Source organism: Salmo trutta, chromosome 19 (genome assembly GCF_901001165.1).
Source record: "Salmo trutta chromosome 19, fSalTru1.1, whole genome shotgun sequence".
Classification (NCBI taxonomy): Eukaryota; Metazoa; Chordata; class Actinopteri; order Salmoniformes; family Salmonidae; genus Salmo; species Salmo trutta.
Window position 1 is genome coordinate 14,826,711 of NC_042975.1, and position 18,995 is coordinate 14,845,705.

General features: G+C 42.3%; 1 protein-coding gene across 24 annotated transcripts in view; it reads left to right on the forward strand.

Moving 5' to 3' along the window:
* LOC115154037 (disks large homolog 2) overlaps positions 1 to 18,995 on the forward strand; it is a 325,900-nt gene that overhangs the window by 188,964 nt on the left and 117,941 nt on the right. The window lies entirely within an intron of this gene.

The window sequence follows — 18,995 nt, forward strand, 5'->3', positions numbered from 1 at the left end:
ATGTGCCTGCTGCGCTAGCAGATTTCATCCCGACAGAGTCTTAAGATAAATCAGCATTGCTTCTGATTAGTCCAAGGGCAGTTGCTTGCATTGCCTCATTTGTCTCAATGTTCCTGTTTAACGGGCAGCCGGATTGCAAAGGGTGTTTTGGTCCTGTAAGGAGTCCTACTGAGATTAAAACAAGTCCTGCTGAGACTGAGGCTGTCCTAATATGGACACCTTGTATGTGCCATATGTCACCTGGGATAGTGTGTGGTTAATGTGACTTAAGCAGTGGAGAAAGTAAGCCTTCTATTTTGGAAGTATTGAATCTACTGTGTGCATTTTACAGATTGCTGGGAGAGCCTTACATCACTAGAGTTTCCACCTATTTATTTTTGCCCTGGAAAATTTGAATTGTAATATCTTTGAGTATAATAGATCCTAAGCTTTTTATAAACCAGAATGTTGAAACTTAAATAGAATAAGCAAATGGTGAGTTTTTCAGCTGTTTTCAGTTGGTTTTCAGCTGTTCAAAAGGTAGCTTGCAGCCGCATCAACAGGTTTCTGCTCTGGGGCTAAGTCACTTGCTCCCAAGCCTGTTATGCTGCAAACAGCCTCCTCCTGGTGCTTCAATCTAAGCAAGCAGTACAGTAAAAAAATAAATAATGGTGCTCTATGGCTTATATTGCGACATGGATTTGTTCACTTAAACACAAAGACGCAAAGCGTTGCCTAGCAACAATAGAACTGGTTTGCAAGGAGGCGGCAGTGGGGCGTATTGATCCAGAGAGCAGACAAGATGGGTCAGGGATAAGGTAGTCTCGTGGGAAGACATCCTTCCAAATCACTTCTTATTGACTCAACTATTGGAAGTTTGGAGATTTTTAATATTGCATTTTGTGTTTGAATGGAAACTTAACGCATTTCGTTGGCTCTGAATAGAATCAACATTGTTTCCTATCAGGAGAGGCATTTCTTTATTTTTCTCTTTTTTTTACTTGTTTTGTCCGTACTTCCTTTCCTACCGTATCGGACAAGGAAAGTTTTTGTCGTTTTAGTAGCATTCTTTTTTGTGTCTTATGTTATCTAGTTTGTTGCTAGTCAGAGAATAGTTGTTTTAGTGTGATGTATTTTTGAATGGCTGGATAACTAAGCAAGGCTCTTTCTTGATCACTATACTCACCAGCACCTTTCCAGTATGTTATGAGCTAAAGAACTTGGCCATTACCTCACACTTGCCTACACTGAGAGAAAGCACATTGCATTACACAAGCACTCTTACACACAGCCACAAAACATTGGCATTAGCACGCTGGCTCGCAGCCACTCACTCATGTGTGTGTGTGTGTGTGTGTGTGTGTGTGTGTGTGTGTGTGTGTGTGAGAAGCTGAGCGTGAATGAGCAACAGGGAGAGCAGAGAGGAGTGTGAGCCTCAGCACAGTTGGGAAGCAACTAATTGGTCCTCTGTGTCAGCTCTTCTACAGTATAAGTCACAGTTATTGTAGTGGGCTTATAACTGGTTCAGTGTGCAGCTGTGTGTTAAGGTAAACTGCTCTGTCTAAACAAGAATGAGTTCATCTGAATCACTGGCTACATGTTGAGAGTTTGCAGGTCAGGTGTCTGTCCAATCAGCGGCGACTTGCAGGTTTAGCCTAAAAGTATTTGGTTTTAAATATAATTAAATATCAAAAGTAAGTGGAATTGCTAAAATGTACTTAAGTATCAAAAGTAAAAGTATAAATCATTTCAACTTCCTTATATTAAGCAAACCAGACGGCACAATATATATATTTAAAATGTTTTTTTTGACAGATAACAAGAGGCACACTCCCAAAACTCAGACATGATTTACAAACAAAGCATTTGTCTTTAGTGAGTCCGCCAGATTAGAGGCAGTAGGGATGACCAGGGATGTTCTCTTGATCAGTGTGTGAATTGGACAATTTTCCTGTCAAAATGTAACGAGTACTTTTGGGTGTCAGTAAAAAGTACATTATTTTCTTTAGGAATGTAGTGAAGTAAAAGTAAAAGTTTCCAAAAATATAAATAGTAATGTACAGATACCCCAAAAAACTACTTAAGTAGTACTTTAAAGTATTTTTACTTTTGTACTTTACACCACTGAGGAGTAGTTCTCATGGGAAAATGCAGAAATGTATGTCAATAAAAATGATTTGCCTTCCAGGTCAGGCTTACTATTTTATAGCAGCCTATTGATGAAATTACAGAAATGAATGAATGAATGATGTTGGCGAGGCTGCCATTTTTTATTTATTTTAATTTAGCTTGAAGGGTACCTACCACTGGAGGCTCCTCAGAGGAGGAAGGGGAGGACCATCCTCAGTGAATTTCATAAAAAAATAAATTTTTAAAACATTTAAAAAGTTATCATTTTTAGATAAAACTATACTAAATATATTCACGTCACCAAATAATTGATTAAAACACACTGTTTTGCTATGAAGGTCTACAGTAGCCTCAGCAGCACTCTGTAGGGTAGCACCATGGTGTAGACAGAGGACAGCTAGCTTCCGTCCTCCTCTGGCTACACTGACTTAAATACAAAACCTAGGAGCCTCATGGTTCTCAGCCCCTTCCATAGACTTACACAATAATTATGGCAACTTCCGGAGGACATCCTCCAACCTATCAGAGCCCTTGCAGCATGAACTGACATGTTGTCCACCCATTCAAAGGATCAGAAAATGAATATAGTACTGAAAGCATAAGCTACAGCTAGCTAGCACTGCAGTGCATAAAATGTGTCGAAGAAGAAGCAAGAGAGAGAGAGATTTTGCCTTTTTTTCTTCACATTCAGTTTCCCTTACTTAGCAAGCAAATGCGGCTAGCTAGTTCAGAGGGATTCTATGTTAGCTAGCTGGCTATGACTATCCAACACAACACTGGAACTCTTCCAAGTCAAAGTAAACTTTTGGTTTTACTAATGTATTGCCACCGGGGCCCACCGCTGTAACTGCTAAACTGCTAACTGACTATACACTGTAAAGTTACTGCATGATTGTAGCAGGGTTAGCTAACGTCATAGTCAACATTGTTAAGCAGAGCAACACAGGGGAGCCCAAGAGCAGACTCAGATGAGGAAACAGGGATGAATGAACCAAAATATTTATTGTTACACAGGGAGATATGGAGTGCAGATCCGGGGAAGCTCGGATGAGTTGCAGAAAAAACAGATGTGTAGACTGAGGTTGGAGTTAGCTGAGTATAACAGGGTAAACAGGTCCTGAGGGGAATCCAAGGTAGTGGAGTTGAGTAAAATCCAGAGCAAGGTAGTTGGGTGGTGAGATGTGGAACAGGAGACAGGATCCATAGACAGAGCAGTAACTGCAATGAGAGGATAAACAGTGTCAGGCAGGGAAACAGGCACCGCAGAGTAATAGGATCTTGAATAATCATAAATGGCTAGAATCATGAACTGACTGAACAGAGATTATGATCTGGCAAAGTGGAAGTGGCAGGACTGAGAATTTGTAGAGGTCTTGATTATGGAACGGGTTGCAGCTGGTAGGGATGTGCTCTGACTCCAGCACACCTGTCTCCAACCACACAATCACACAGAGAGGGAGAGAGAGAGAGTGTGTACAGGGGGAGTAGCTGCAGGTCAAGAAGACACCAGATGAACACCAGAGGGCGTAGCAGGAGCAGATGTGAGAAACATAGCTAATAGAACAAACGCTTCTATTAGCTATGTTGACAATGACGTTACTTTAGCTAAAATGGTGACAATGATGCCGGCTGTGTGTAGTAGTTAAATGGTTTGGCATGGAAAGTTTTTTTTCGCTTGGTCAGATACAGCTGATGTGTTGTGCATTGAAGTCCACAAGTGAAGAGAAAAGGTGAGAGGAGGAGAGCGCATAGATGAGAGAAGGAATACAACGTGGCTGCTATGAATGTGAACTGTGTTTATGCGTGACCAGACGTGTATTCATTCCTCTGATTCTTTTGAAAAACATTTCTTAAACGGAAGCAAACGGAACAAAACGGGGATAAACATGCCTGAATTTGTCCAATAGAAACTCTCATTTGCAACTGTTGGACTAATGATTACACCTTGCTGTCTGTCCATGTGTCACTGTCTGTCACCTCACCATTTTCTCTCGACCTGTGTGCACCTACGTTGTAAACTTTCATTCATAGGCTAGGTTGTAGCAACCTCATGAGTATTATGTAGTAGCCAATAGATATCGATGTTACAGTACATTGAGCTGGGTGAATTCGGAAAGTATTCAGACCCCTTCCCTCTTTCCACATTTTGATATGTTACAGCCTTTTACTGAAATGTATTAAATAAAAACAATTCTTCATCAATCTACACACAATACCCCATAATGACAAAGCGAAAAGAGGTTTTTGCAAATGTATAAAAATAAAAAACAGAAATACCTTATTTACGTAAGTATTCAGACCCGTTGCTATGAGACTGGAATTTGAGCATCCTGTTTCCATTGATCATCCTTGAAATGTTTCTACAACTTGATTTGAGTCCACCTGTGGTAAATTCAATTTATTGGACATGATTTGGAAAGGCACACAGCTGTTTATATAGGTTCCACAGTTGACAATGCATGTCAGAGCAAAAACCAAGCCATGAGGTTGAATTAATTGTCTGTAGAGCTCAGAGACAGGATTGTGTTGGCAGATCTGGGGTAGGTTACCAAAACATTTCTGCAGCATTGAAGGTCCCAAAGAACACAGTGCCCTCAATAATTTTTAAATGGAAGAAGTTTGGAACCACCAAGACTCTGCTTAGAGCTGGCCGCCTGGCCAAACAGAGCAATCGGGGGAAAAGGGCCATGGTCAGGGAGGTGACCAAGAACCCGATGGTCAGTCTGACAGAGCTTCAGAGTTCCTCTGTGGAGATGGCAAAACCTTCCAGAAGGACAACCATCTCTGCAGCATTCCACCAATCAGGCCTTTATGGTAGAGTGGCCAGATGGAATCCACTCCTCGGTAAAAGGCACATGACAGCCCGCTTGGAGCTTTCCAAAAGGCACCTAAAGGACTCTCAGACTAAGAGAAACAAGATTCTCTTGTCTAATGAAACCAAGATTGGATTCTTTGGCATGAATGCTATGCGCCACATCTGGAGGAAACCAGGCACCGCTCATCACCTGGCCAATACCATCCCTACAGTGAAGCATGGTGGTGGCAGCATCATGCTGTGAGGATGTTTTTTAGCGGTAGGAACTAGGAGACTAGTCAGGATCGAGGGAAAGATGAACGGAACAAAGTACAGAGAGATCCTTGATGAAAACCTGCTCCAGAGCGCTCAGGACCTCAGGAAGGCGAAGGTTCACCTTCCAACAGGACAATGACCCTAATCACATAGCCAAGACAATGCAGGAGTGGCTTTGGGACAAGTCTCTGAATGTCCTTGAGTGGCCTAGCCAGAGCCCGGACTTAAACCCGAACATCTCGAACATCTCTGGAGAGACCTGAAAATAGCTGTGCAGCTTGAGAGGATCCTACAGAGAAGAATGGGAGAAATTCCCCAAATACAGGTGTGCCAAGCTTGTAACGTAATACCCAAGAAGACTCGAGGCTGTAATCGCTGCCAAAGGTGCTTCAACAAAGTACTGAGTAGGGGTCTGAATACTTATGTAAATGTTATATTTCCGTTTTTTTTATTTTTACATTTGCAAAAACCATCAAAAAGCCTGTTTTTGCATTGTCATAATGGGGTATTGTGTGTAGATTGATGAGAGGGAAAAACTATTTAATCAGAATAAGGTGCTAGAATAAGGCTGTAACGTAACAAAATGTAGAAAAAGTTAAGGGGTTTCAATACTTTCTGAATGCACTGTGCATAAGGGACTTTATGTTCATATCCCGTACTGCATTCATAATTAAACTCTCTGTAAATGCTAATGTAAAACATAACCAAAATATTAACTTGCAGTTGTCAACATAAGTTGATAAGCTTTATGCTTATGAAATGCTTATGCACTGCAAATGGATGCATTATTTATGGCATATGAATGTGTTATGAATGTAGGTACTCTTCAAGTAAAGTTTTTCCAACATTTTTAGGTTTGACTCAAGGAAACTCATCAGTGAAAGTGCTGCTCAATCTAATGCTTAATTTAATTTACATATTAGATTTGGAATGTTGCTGTTATCTAAATAAATGTAATTTTTAAAAATTTTGAAAAGTAAATTAAACAATGAATGCCCACCAAAGTAAATTTCACGATATCATATATTTCTTCTTATCAGAGTCAAAGTCGGCCTATAGACATTTCTCTAATATTCCACTTCGAATTGTGACCTGAAACACAAGAACAAATCCAAGCAGAGATTAAATCTAATTGAAAGAGGACTGCTTTTGTTATTAGATTACCAGAGCAGTCGCTGCTGACAGATTTACTCATAGGAAATCCTACCAGAAATAGCCCATTTAATTGTCACACAAATAAAATATGTATTTTCCACTTGAAGAAATACGGAGTTGTGTTTGCTAAGCAGCACTGACATGGAGTCTGTAAAAGGCCTGTTCTTTCTGTACTATTCCTCTAGTGGCTACTTTTTTTTCTCCATTTAATAATTTGAACATTGATGTTGTGAGAATCATTACCAACAAGCAAAGTCGGAGAGGAGAGACTCAAATATGTTGATTTCCAGTTGATAGACTTAAAGTTTTCCTCTTTTTTCACCCTTCTTTAAAGTTTGTGTGGTTCTCAAGTTTAATAATAAGGTATTTGGGGGAAAAAACTCGCAGTAATGCAAAGCATGTTTCTCAGCTCCAGCCTGCCAGGTCACAAGCCTTAGACTGCATTATTTGACGTGTTTTAAAAAAAATTGTATTTGTTTAATTTTACTTTGTTTCCAATGGGGTTTTACGTACAGTTTTCGCGGTTTCAAGGTGCTATGGTTTTCAGTGTTTTAGTTTAGGTTTTGTCCCAGTTGCAATGTGTGGTTTTCTGGCGCCTACTTTCGCCTAAAGACCTAACCGTCGGGGTTAAACCTCAGCGTAACCCTAGAGGTTCTTGCAGTCACTGTAGTCATCATTTTGACTAGCCGCTGTCATCAATTTGAAGAGGCATGTCGATATTGCACGGTTCCAAAATCAGACCTTTTTGCGTCCATCATGTTGCGCCATTGTTATGTTGTTAGTTCATGATGAAGATCCATCAATATCAGGTCACTCACTCCTGAACAATTGTTGGGAAACGCATAACTTGTTTATTGACATGCCAAGCATAAACAGAAGGTTATATCAGAAGTGCCCCTTGCCATACAGAAGGTTATGTCAGAAGTGCCCCTTGCCATATTTCAATTTAACTAGGCAAGTCAGTTAAGAACAAATTCTTATTTACAATGACAGCCTACCAGGGAACAGTGGGTTAACTGCCTTGTTCAGGGGCAGAATGACAGATTTTTACCTTGTCAGCTCAGGGATTCCATCCAGCAACCTTTCGGTTCCTGGCCCAACACTCTAACCACTAGGCTACCTGCCACCCCATAAAGAAAGTTATGTCAGAAGTGCCCTTTGCCATACCCTCAATTTGAAAAATCTGAAATAATGACCCCATGAAAAGTCAGTTGCTGTTCCTAATTGTATTCGCCATTGTTGAAGACCTCTCCTGGACCTTAACATAATTTTTTTTAAAAACATCCTCTGGTGACTATGAATTTATTGATTAGCAAATGGCCAGACACATCTCAAGGATACTTATTTTCATGGGCAGTGGCTGTACTTACAGTTTTTCTGTCCAGGAGTCATTTCCACAAATATATTATTTTATTCCCTCAAACAAGGGCGTACCACGTCATCTTGTCACCCCAAACATTTGCCCTGTGTTGTCAGGCTCGAAATCCATTAATTCTCAGATGAGGCAATTGTAACGTCATTATAATCTCACAGTGTTGAAAGTCTCTCCCATTTGTCTTTCTCATTTCTTCCATCAGGTTTATCACATTGTGATGACTTTTTAAATTGGTTTCTGTGAGGGATTTGGTCAGTCAGACTTCTGCCAACAAAAACTTTGCAGATACACTATTCATATTATGACATGGCTCCCTATTCCCTATATAGTGCACACCTTTTGACCAGAGTCCTACATAACTTCTAAAGATTTTGGAAAGTAAATTGAACATAAATTGAACACACAGACCAAAACAATGAATGCACACCAAAGTAACACAATATTATATATTTCTTCTTATCAGAGTCAAAATAGGTCTACAGCCAATTCTTTAGCAGTCCTTGATATTCCATTTCGATGTGTGACCTGAAACAGAAGAACAAATCCAAGAAGCGATGCGATAAAGTCTAATTGAAAGAGGACTGTTTCTGTTATTAGATTACCAGAGCAGTCACTGCTCCCAGATTTCTCATACCAGAAATAGCCCATTTAATTGTCACACTTTTGAATGATATAAAATATGTATTTTCCACTTGAAGAAATACAGAGTTGTTTTTGCTAAGCAGCGCTGACATGGAGTCTGTAAAATAACTGTTATTTCTGTACTATTTCTCTGGCTGTTAGTGGCTACTTAATTTTTCCATTGAATCATTTGAACATTGATGTAGTGAGAATCATTACCAACAAGCAAAGTCGGAGAGGAGAGACTCAAATACCTTGATTTACAGTTGATAGACTTAGTTTTCAGCTTTTTATTATGGTTTTCAGTGGGGGTTTTTTGTTTTTTTTCAGTGGCAGAGTGTTGTCTTCTGCTGCCTACTTTCACCTAAAGACCATTGTCCTGTGTTGTCAGGCTCGAAATCCATTAATTCTCAGATGAGACAATCGTAACGTCATTATAATCTCACAGTGTTGAAAGTCTCTCCCATTTGTCTTTCTCTTTTCCTCCATCAGGTTTATCACATTGTGATGACTTTTTAAATTGGTTTCTGGGAAAGGATTTGATCAGTCAGACTTCTGCCAACAAAAACTTAACAGATATTCATATTAGGACATATTAAGACATCCTTTGTGATTTGCTGCTATGCCATGTACAGCAGTCTGAGGCCGCATGCATCCTAAATGGCAACATATTCCCTATATAGTGCACTACTTTTGACCAGAGCCACATGGGCCTTGGTCATAAGTAGTGCACTAAATTGGGAATTTGGGATGCACCCTGAGTCAGCAGGATCTCTTCCATTACGCTGCTATCTGTCACAAAGCCAAAGGTTTTTAGAAGTATTACAGCAGTGCATAGTGCAGGATTTGTATTCCAATTTCCCTTCACAATTGATTTCCTTAATTGGATACAGGAAGGAAGAGATGGTTTCCATTCTAAACGTGAGGTTGGAACGAAGAGGCGGTTTCCATTCTAAACGTGAGGTTGTGCGTGAACATAATATATGCCATTTAGCATACACTTTTATCCAAAGTGACTTATAGTCATGCTTGCATATATATATCGTATGGGTGGACCCAGCAGGAATCAAACCTACAATCTTTGGAGTTGCAGATGCCATGCACTACCAATTGAGCTACACATGACCTGCTGCTAATGTCATTAGTCATCAGTTGGATCTATCATGAAACTCAGGTACTCAAGTTGATATCCTCTCTACTTGCTTGTCGTGCATAGGAACTATGCAATTTAGGGTTAAGAATTAACTGTGCCAGCAAGGCCTTGATATTGACTTTTAGATACTTGAAACCATACAAACTTACTTCCATCTTGTACTATTCTCTATACCATCACTTACTGTGGCAGCTCAATAACACACATTGTTATAGAGTGCTTACACTAGAATGTGAGGTGCCACATCCTAATGCCACATCCTAATGCCACATCCGAATGCCACATCATAATAGCTGCAGGGTTTCATACATGTGACTACTAGAGCTCAACATGTAATGACAAACTACATCACATTCGTCAACAGAAATCTATTAGCAAGATGGCAATGTGATTGATGTAATTCATGTAACATTGATGTCATTGATGTAACATCAAGCTATGGTTATGTTTATGACTTTTGTAGGTATGATGACAGGAATTTTCTGATTTAACAGATGGAGAGAGAGGATGACAGTGGGGAAAGATAGAGAGAGGTTGTGTCGAAAGGGAAAGTAGGCCGCAGCCTCTGACAAAGTGTGCCAGAGGCTGTGGCATTACCACCAGGCCACAACAGCTTTTATTCTAAAGTGTCTCATCAGCAGTCCACAGAACCTGGATAGGAAGGTGAGGGTTAGTTGAGGGGTGTCATCGGGAGGTGTACTGTGATTTTATGCTCCTCTTGACAACCAAATCCTTCTGCCTGCCACCCAGCATTAAATGACCAACTATTCCCTTGGGTCCTTATCTCTCCATTAGAGTGCGGCCATTTTAGGATACATTTTGCCAGCTCCTAAAAAGCCTTGGCAGACTCGACACCAAATCCATTAGCATACACTGGCATTATTAATTATTACCTGACAGGTTTCAGCAAGATGAGAGAGGCCAGAAAGCCAATGTATTCAGGACCAAGGAAGGCTGCCATCATACCAAAGAGAAAGTGCACAACATTTTTGAAAAAGTATTACATAGAACAGTATTTTATAATCAAGTTTCTAATCAATATTTCATGATGTCTCTGTTGACTTTTGACCTTTATGCCTGGGCATGGTAAAGAGGAGCATAATAGTAGATACTGTTGACTAAGACCACTGGGTATATATCTACTGTAGCAATGATTGGAGCTGTAACTAGAATGGATAGAGCACTGCATACTGAGCAAGTCCAAAGTCAATACAAGGCAACATGTTTTGATTTTATCACTGGATGATATATAGGTTGGTTGTGTTTTCGTGCACTGTCAGTAAGATGCAAATTATTTTATAGAGGCGCATAACATCAGCTACTTTATTCTATTATTTGTTTGGTGTGTATTCTTCTTGACATGCACATTGAATACCAACAAATCTGGCCAAGTGGCCAGAGAATTGGTCTGCTCAGGAGTTTTTACTACAAACTGATGTCCTATTTGGGTCAAGAGCTTGGGTTAAGGGTAATATGGCCATAATAAACAGTTACGATTTGAATTACTGTTCAATGTTGTCGTCGAATAAGGCTTTCCTCTTACATCAATGTCTGGAGAGACAGATACTGTTGACTTAAATGTTTTTATATTTCTTATTGAACAGCTAGAGAGAAGATTACCGAGGTGAAGGTTGTGTCAAAGGCCAGTAGGCCAGATTGGAACGCATGCTGACACTGTAGATAAGTTGCTGGAGACTGTAGCATTACCTCTAGACAACCCTAGAACACACCGCAGCTCTTGTTTATGTGTTTGTATACAATTGTATGGGAAGAGGAAAGTGGCTCCTACCTTGTCAGCAAGCTGACCATCAGGGGCTACCTGCGCTCTCCACTTCAAAAGGCAGGCTGGCAGGCAGTCCTTCCAAATGCCACATTTTCAAACGTCCCCACAGCTGTGCTCTGCAAACTGTGCTTTATTTCAAAGGGGATTGTGAGGATCAATTTAGCAGACAGCTGCTGAATGGTGGAACAACCTGGACATAAGAGGCATAAGAAAGTTACGGAAAGGAAAGGTCAAGCTACTGCAGAGCCCTTTATTGGTTCATTCAGACTGTTCTTGAATGCATTTTCTGCTGAGGCAGCTGGCTCTGATGTGGTTTGCAGGGCAGCTGTGGAAAAAGGATATACATCTGGGCGGTGCAATGCTTTGAACATCTCATCGAGACCACTTTGATATTAGTGGAGCCCACTTGAACATCACAAGAGGTCCTTTCTCTGTTGTTGGCCATATGATTTGGTTCCATTATGTTCTGAATTGAACTTGGAAAGGGATTGTGGCTGTTGTTGTGCTGTTGCTATTTAGAAATGAATTAGAGAAAGCAGTAGGACATCTTTGATGTTTGACAAGGTTTAGGTTTTAGAGGCTATAGAAAAGATAGAAATTCTATCGAAAAGGCAACATTTTGCTAATATTTTGCGAACTCAACTCTCAGGATACAGATTTCAGATGGGGTCCTGGTGGGCTAATCTCTTTTTATTTTAATTTTTTTTAATGAGAGAATCTCAAATGTAAAAGTTATTTCATTACATAATATAAGAGAACTTTTCCCATACTTTCTGTCTCATCTTCCTTCTCTCTCTCTCTTTTTCTCTCTCTCTCTTTTCTCTCTCTATTCCCCCCCCCCCCCCCCCCCCCCCCCCCCCTGTGGGTCTGCTCAGCTTCACAGGATCTGCTGGTTGTGTCTGGCCGCTGTGTGGGAACAAACTCCATCCATTATAAATGACGCAGCAAGTATCAGGCAGCTGGGAGATACGAAGCACAAAATGCCAGACACACTTTAAGATGAGCAGCAGTAGTCATATAAACATTATGGGACATGGGGTTTTGGGTGCTCTCAAACGAGATCTGTTTTTCTTTAAGTGTCGGGAGGGCCAGTAGCAGTTCGGGGAAAGCAGAGGAGGCTAGTGGGCAGAGATATAGGAGGCTGGGCTCATTGTAGTGGCTGGATTGGAATGGATGGACAGGCATCAAACACGGTCAAGAACCTGGTTTCCGTGTGCTTGACACCGTTCCAAATATTATATTCCAGCCATTATGATGAGCCCGCCCTCCCATATCTCTGCCCTACAGCCTCCTCTGCTCTGTATTCCAAGCAAGATGATGGTCTGAGTCTCAGCGTTACTCTGTGCTGCGCTTAGCTGTGTTATCGGTGCCGGGCCAGAGTCGGATAATCCCCCAGCCACAATGAGGCACGGAGGAAGAGGGCATGACAGCTCCCAGGCAATCAGAGCTCCCCAGCTACACATTTCTTACAGCCCAGCCCACTCATCAACATATACCCAGACATGAGAGACAGAGAGAGAAACACAGACAGAGAGAGGGGGGTATGAGAAGGACACAGAACAAGAGAGATTGGGGGGTGGCGAGGGAAGAGGAGAAGAGGGGGGTGGAGGGTGAATGAGAGAGAGACCTGCTCTTAACAGTAATCCAAACAGAAGGAAATGATGGTCACACTAAATTAAGTTGCTTCCTGCTGCGCATCTCATTTTGCCCTGGCCTCAGTGATTTGGTGCGTGTCCCAAATGGCACCCTATTCCCTATACTTTCGCTACTTTCTGACCATGGCCCATAGGGCTCTGATCAAAGTAGTGCACTGTATACAGGGAACAGGATACCATTTGGAACATATCCTTGGTTCCTCGAAATTGCCCCAATCACATGGAGGGAAAGGTTTACGCCAGCCTATTCTAAGAATTTTCAATTAGCTTTGAACCTGTGTTTCGTTTCAATTTGATTTGCCTTCTGGCGGTTCAGGCAAGCTTTGTTGTTTTACCCTTTTGTCATTTTTTTACTTGTTAGCTCCTGCGCTACACTGTTCTATCAAGAACTTTGTGTCCGTGTGTGTGTGAGCTCATGGTGTGCGTGTGTGTGTGTGAGTGTGTGTGTGTGTGTGTGTGTGTGTGTGTGTGTGTGTGTGTGTGTGTGTGTGTGTGTGTGTGTGTGTGTGTGTGTGTGTGTGTGTGTGTGTGTGTGTGTGTGTGAGAGTGAGAGTGAGAGTGTGGTACGTTGTGGTGTGAGTAGAGCATCCTCTCGACTGCTCCATTGATCCCCTCTAATCTTGTTTTGGCCTCCTGACAGAGCTGGTCTCCCTCTGGCTTTAATTATGTGTCTCTGTGATTTACATTGGCCCGTCCGACTCCTCCCTTGACTAATCCAATCGGATCCACCTCTGTGGCCTGTGTGCTGCTCTCATCCAATCAGATATATTGAGTATGTGTCGCAAGAGTTGCGTCCAGGCAGCTTTCCCTGCCCTGTTTCAACCATCTGTCCAGAATACAAAGATCCCAGTGTAGGCCCTAGTGTAGGCCCACCCAATGCCAGGATACAAGGAGAGGCAGGGGCACCAGGTGGAGTTTGGCTGACACCTCTGGCCTTCTCTTTCTACTCCACATGCTGGCACAAAGCTGATGGAAGGAAATACGCTGGCTTTCAAAGCGAGGTGACAGCTGACAAAGGGCCGGGGAACATGGTATTTTATCAGCCATTCATAATGAGGGTTGTCGTTTAACTGACAGATCAGCAGAGATCCCGGCGAGCTGGGGAGCACGGACCAAGTTGTTTCTCTCCCAGGAAGGATCTAAGGTGTGCATCTAATCAAATCAAATCAAACTTTATTTGTCACATGCACTGAATACAACAAGTGTAGACCTTACCGTGAAATGCTTACTTACAAGCCCTTAACCAACAGTGCAGTCTATGGTGTGGATCTAAGGTGGGGATCTAAGGTGTGGATCTAAGGTGGGGATCTAAGGTGGGATCTAAGGTGGGGATCTAAGGTGGGGATCTAAGGTGGGGATCTAAGGTGGTGATCTAAGGTGGGGATCTAAGGTGTGGATCTAAGGTGGGGATCTAAGGTGTGGATCTAAGGTGGGGATCTAAGGTGGGGATCTGAGGTGGTGATCTAAGTTGGGGATCTAAGTTGGAGATCTAAGGTGGGGATCTAAGGTGGGGATCTGAGGTGTGGATCTAAGGTGGGGATCTAAGGTGGGGATCTGAGGTGGTGATCTAAGTTGGGGATCTAAGTTGGAGATCTAAGGTGGGGATCTAAGGTGGGGATCTGAGGTGTGGATCTAAGGTGTGGATCTAAGGTGTGGATATCTAAGGTGGGGATCTAAGGTGGGGATCTAAGGTGTGGATCTAAGGTGTGGATCTAAGGTGTGGATATCTAAGGTGGGGATCTAAGGTGGGATCTAAGGTGGGGATCTAAGGTGGGGATCTAAGGTGGTGATCTAAGGTGGCGATCTAAGGTGGGGATCTAAGGTGGGGATCTAAGGTGGGGATCTAAGGTGGGGATCTGAGGTGTGGATCTAAGGTGTGGATCTAAGGTGTGGATATCTAAGGTGGGGATCTAAGGTGGGGATCTAAGGTGTGGATCTAAGGTGGGGATCTAAGGTGTGGATCTAAGGTGTGGATCTAAGGTGGGGATCTAAGGTGGGGATCTAAGGTGTGGATCTAAAGTGTGGATCTGAGGTGGGGATCTAAGGTGTGGATCTAAGGTGTGGATCTAAGGTGGGGATCTAAGGTGTGGATATCTAAGGTGTGGATCTAAGGTGGGGATCTAAGGTGGGGATCTAAGGTGGGGATCTAAGGTGTGGATTTAAAGTGTGGATCTAAGGTGTGGATCTAAGGTGGGGATCTGAGGTGGGGATCTAAGGTGTGGATCTAAAGTGTGGATCTAAGGCGTGGATCTAAGGCGGGGATCTAAGGTGTGGATCTAAGGTGTGGGATTTCAGCTCTTTTTACCCTGTTATCGTGGTTTCAGGGGAGGTGTTGTTGGTAAACATGGGTTGGGGGAACGAGGAAGCAAAGGTATATATTGAATTACACTTACTGAAATACTTGTCCAGACGAAGACACTTTGGAAGAAGCATACCAGTGTGTGGATTTATATTTTCTGGTAAACGTGTATTTCCTCACAAGCAGTGAGGAAAGATGAGCTATGTGCGGGTGAACAATGCGTCCCTTTGAGACAACACCCACGGTGGCAGCGTTCCTAACTCAAGGGGCCCTCTCTGGTAACCATCCGCAAGTGGAAGCAGACCCTGACTGAGAGGCTACTGAAGAGACAACCAGGTAGTAGCGGCAGTGTCAGCTATCCTCAGGTCAGCCTTCAATATATTGAGTTGGGTGAATTTGGTCTGGGGTCAGTTTTTCTTTTTCCCTATTAATGGTTTAGGTTAGGATTGGGGAGGGGAAGCTGATCCTAGATCTGTACCTACCGGAGCTCAGGATATATTATGTACAGAGCAGGCCTCTTAGCACCAGAATGATTCATAGAGATGAAAATGTCTTGTGGAGATAATAGCACTTCATATTTACCAAATGAAATGACAAGCTGAAATGTGTCACGGTATGGAGGTGCATGGAGGTAAACGGTATCTGTAAATACAATTGATGAGGTGATATTTATGAATGAGGGACGTACAGTACAGACACGTACAGTACAATAAAATAAAAAAAGGTTTTAGTTTAACAAAAAAAGTCAATAAACTTTATACTGTATATGCTGTGTTTGAAAATGAAGTTTGACTTTGACTGACCTCCCATCTATTTCAATCAATCAATCAAATGTATTTCTAAAGCCCTTCTTACATCAGCTGATGTCACAAAGGGCTGTACAAAAACCCAGCCTAAAACCCCTAACAGCAAGCAATGCAGGTGTATGGAGTTTAAATGGAATGGAGTTTAACTGACCTTCCATCTATTTAAATGGTGTTTGCTAATAGCCTTTCATTGCTGTTAGTGCAGCATTGGATGGAGTGTTATTATGGCCGTTCAGAGGGAGCGCTGCCCTTCTCTTGTATTGACCTATCCTGTATGTTTTATTACTCCACAAAGTGCTCAGGTATCTGGCCATGAGCCAACAGTATTGTAAAGCAGAATGTTTGTTGCTCAGTCATGCTAGAGCAATGCAATACTGTCCATTCAGCTTGAAAAAAGGAATAGAAAAATGTGTTTTGGGCTCCCCAGTGGTGCAGCGGTCTAAGGCACTACATTGCATGCAGTAGTGCTAGAGGCGTTACTACGGTCCCGGTTTCATATCCCGGGCTGTGCCGTGGTCGGGAGTCCCATAGGACTGCGCACAATTGGCCCAGCGTCGTCCGTGTTAGGGGAGGGTTTGGCCGGTGGATCTTTACTTGGCTCATCGCGCTCTAGCGACTCCTTGTGGTGGGCCGGGTGCCTGCGGGCTGATCCCGCACGCCAGTTGAACGGTGTTTCCTCGAACACATTGGTGCGACTGCCTTCCAGGTTAAGCTGGCGGGTGTTAAGGAGCGCGGTTAGGCGGGTCATGTTTCGGATGATGCATAACTCCACCTTCACCTCTCCAGAGCCCGTTGGGGAGTTGCAGCAATGAGCCAAGATCGGGGGTCGGGGGTAAAATACAAATATATATATATTTTTAAATAAATGTGTTTGTTGGGAAGGCATTATGCTGGGACATTTACCAGGACATTTTGTTTGCTATGTGTCATTATGTTTATGACTGGATATTTCAAATATTTTATACAACTGCCAGCACATACTACAAGCAGTGGATCTTTTAGAGAAAAAGCTTAGAACACTTTATTTGGATAGTCCTTCTGTAGATGCTCTATAGACTATTAGTAACATTTCAACTAACTAGCTACTAAACCTTAACCTAGCGTTAACCTAACCCAAACCCTTACCCTAACCTTACCCTAACCCTTATTCTAAACCAAACCCTAACCATAACCAAATCTTAGCAAGCAGTTGCTAATCAACAGTTTGTTGCTAGTACGACCATCTGTAGATGGAAAATCCAAACTATCCAAATGAAGTGTGAACCAAAAAGATGTTCTACTTCATTTGTTAATGCATGTGTGTGGTTATATACAGTGCATTCAGAAAGTATTCACACCCCTTGACTTTTTCCACATTTTGTTACATTACAGCCTTATTCTAAAATTAATTAAATCATTTTTCCCCTCATCAATCTACATACAATACCTTATAATGACAAAGCAAAAACAGGTTTGTATACATTTTTGCTAAGTTATTAAAAATAAAAAGCTGAAATATCACATTTACATAAGTATTCAGACCTTTTACTCAGTACTTTGTTGAAGCACCTTTGGCAGTGAATACAGCCTCGAGTTTTCTTGGGTATGACGCTATAAGCTTGGTACACCTGTATTTGGGGAATTTCTCAAATTCTTCTCTGTAGGATCCTCTCAAGCTCTGTTAGGTTGGATGGGGAGCGTTACTGTGTCGCTGCTATTTTCAGGGCTCTGGCTGGGCCACTCAAGGACATTCAGAGACTTGTCTCAAAGCTACTCCTGTGTTGTCTTGGCTGTGTGCTTACGGTCATTGTCCTGTTGGAAGGTGAACCTTTGCCCCAGTCTCAGGTCCTGAGTGCTGTGGACCAGGTTTTCATCAAGTATTTTTCTGTACTCTGCTCCGTTCATCTTTCCCTTGATCCTGACTAGTCTCCCAGTCCCTGCCGCTGAAAAACATCACCCCTGCATGATGCTGCCACCACCATGCTTCACCGTAGGGATGGTGGCAGGTTTCCTCCAGACGTGACGCTTGGCATTTAGTTCAATCTTGGTTTCATCAGACCAGAGGATTTTGTTTCTCATGGTCTGAGAGTCTCCAAGTGGGCTGTCGTGCCTTTTACTGAAGAGTGGCTTCGGTCTGGCCTCTACCATAAAGGCTTGATTGGTGGAGTGCCGCAGAGATGGTTGTCCTTCTGGAAGGTTCTCCCATCTCCACAGAAGAACTCTGGAACTTCTTCAGAGTGACCATCGGGTTCTTGGTCACCTCCCTGACCAAGGCCCTTCTCCCCCGATTGCTCAGTATGGTCGGGCGGACAGCTCTAGGAAGAGTCTTGGTGGTTCCAAACTTCATCCATGTAAGAATGATGGATGCCCCTGTGTTCTTGGGGACCTTCAATGCTGCAGACATTTTTTGGTGTCCTTCCCTTGATCTGTGCCTGGACACATGCACTGTCAACTGTGGGACCTTACATAGGCAGATGTGTTCCTTTCCAAATCATGTTCAATCAATTGAATTTACCACAGGTGGACTCCAATCAAGTTGTAGACACATCTCAAAGACGATCAATGGAAACAGGATGTACCTGAGCTCAATTTCGAGCATCAATACTTAATAAATAAATAAAAATAAACTTATTTAAATATATAAATTTGCAATAATTTCTAAAAACCTGTTTTCGCTTTGTCATTATGGAGTATTGTGTGTAGATTGAGGAGGAACAATATTGAATTTAATCAATTTCAGAATAAGGCTGTAACATAACAAAATGTGGAAAATGTACAATTCTACTTCTTAAGGGTCTGAACAAGGGTCTGAATACTTTCCGAATGCACTGTATGTGTGTAGCTTGGGTTTTTTGTCACATGCCTACATTGCCCATGTTAGGACAGCCTTAGTCTCAGCACAACTTCCTAATATGGACACCCTACATGTTGTTGCCAGTGTTGCTCCTGGTACAACACATTGGTCTGGGGGCTTGAGAACTGGTTTCAGC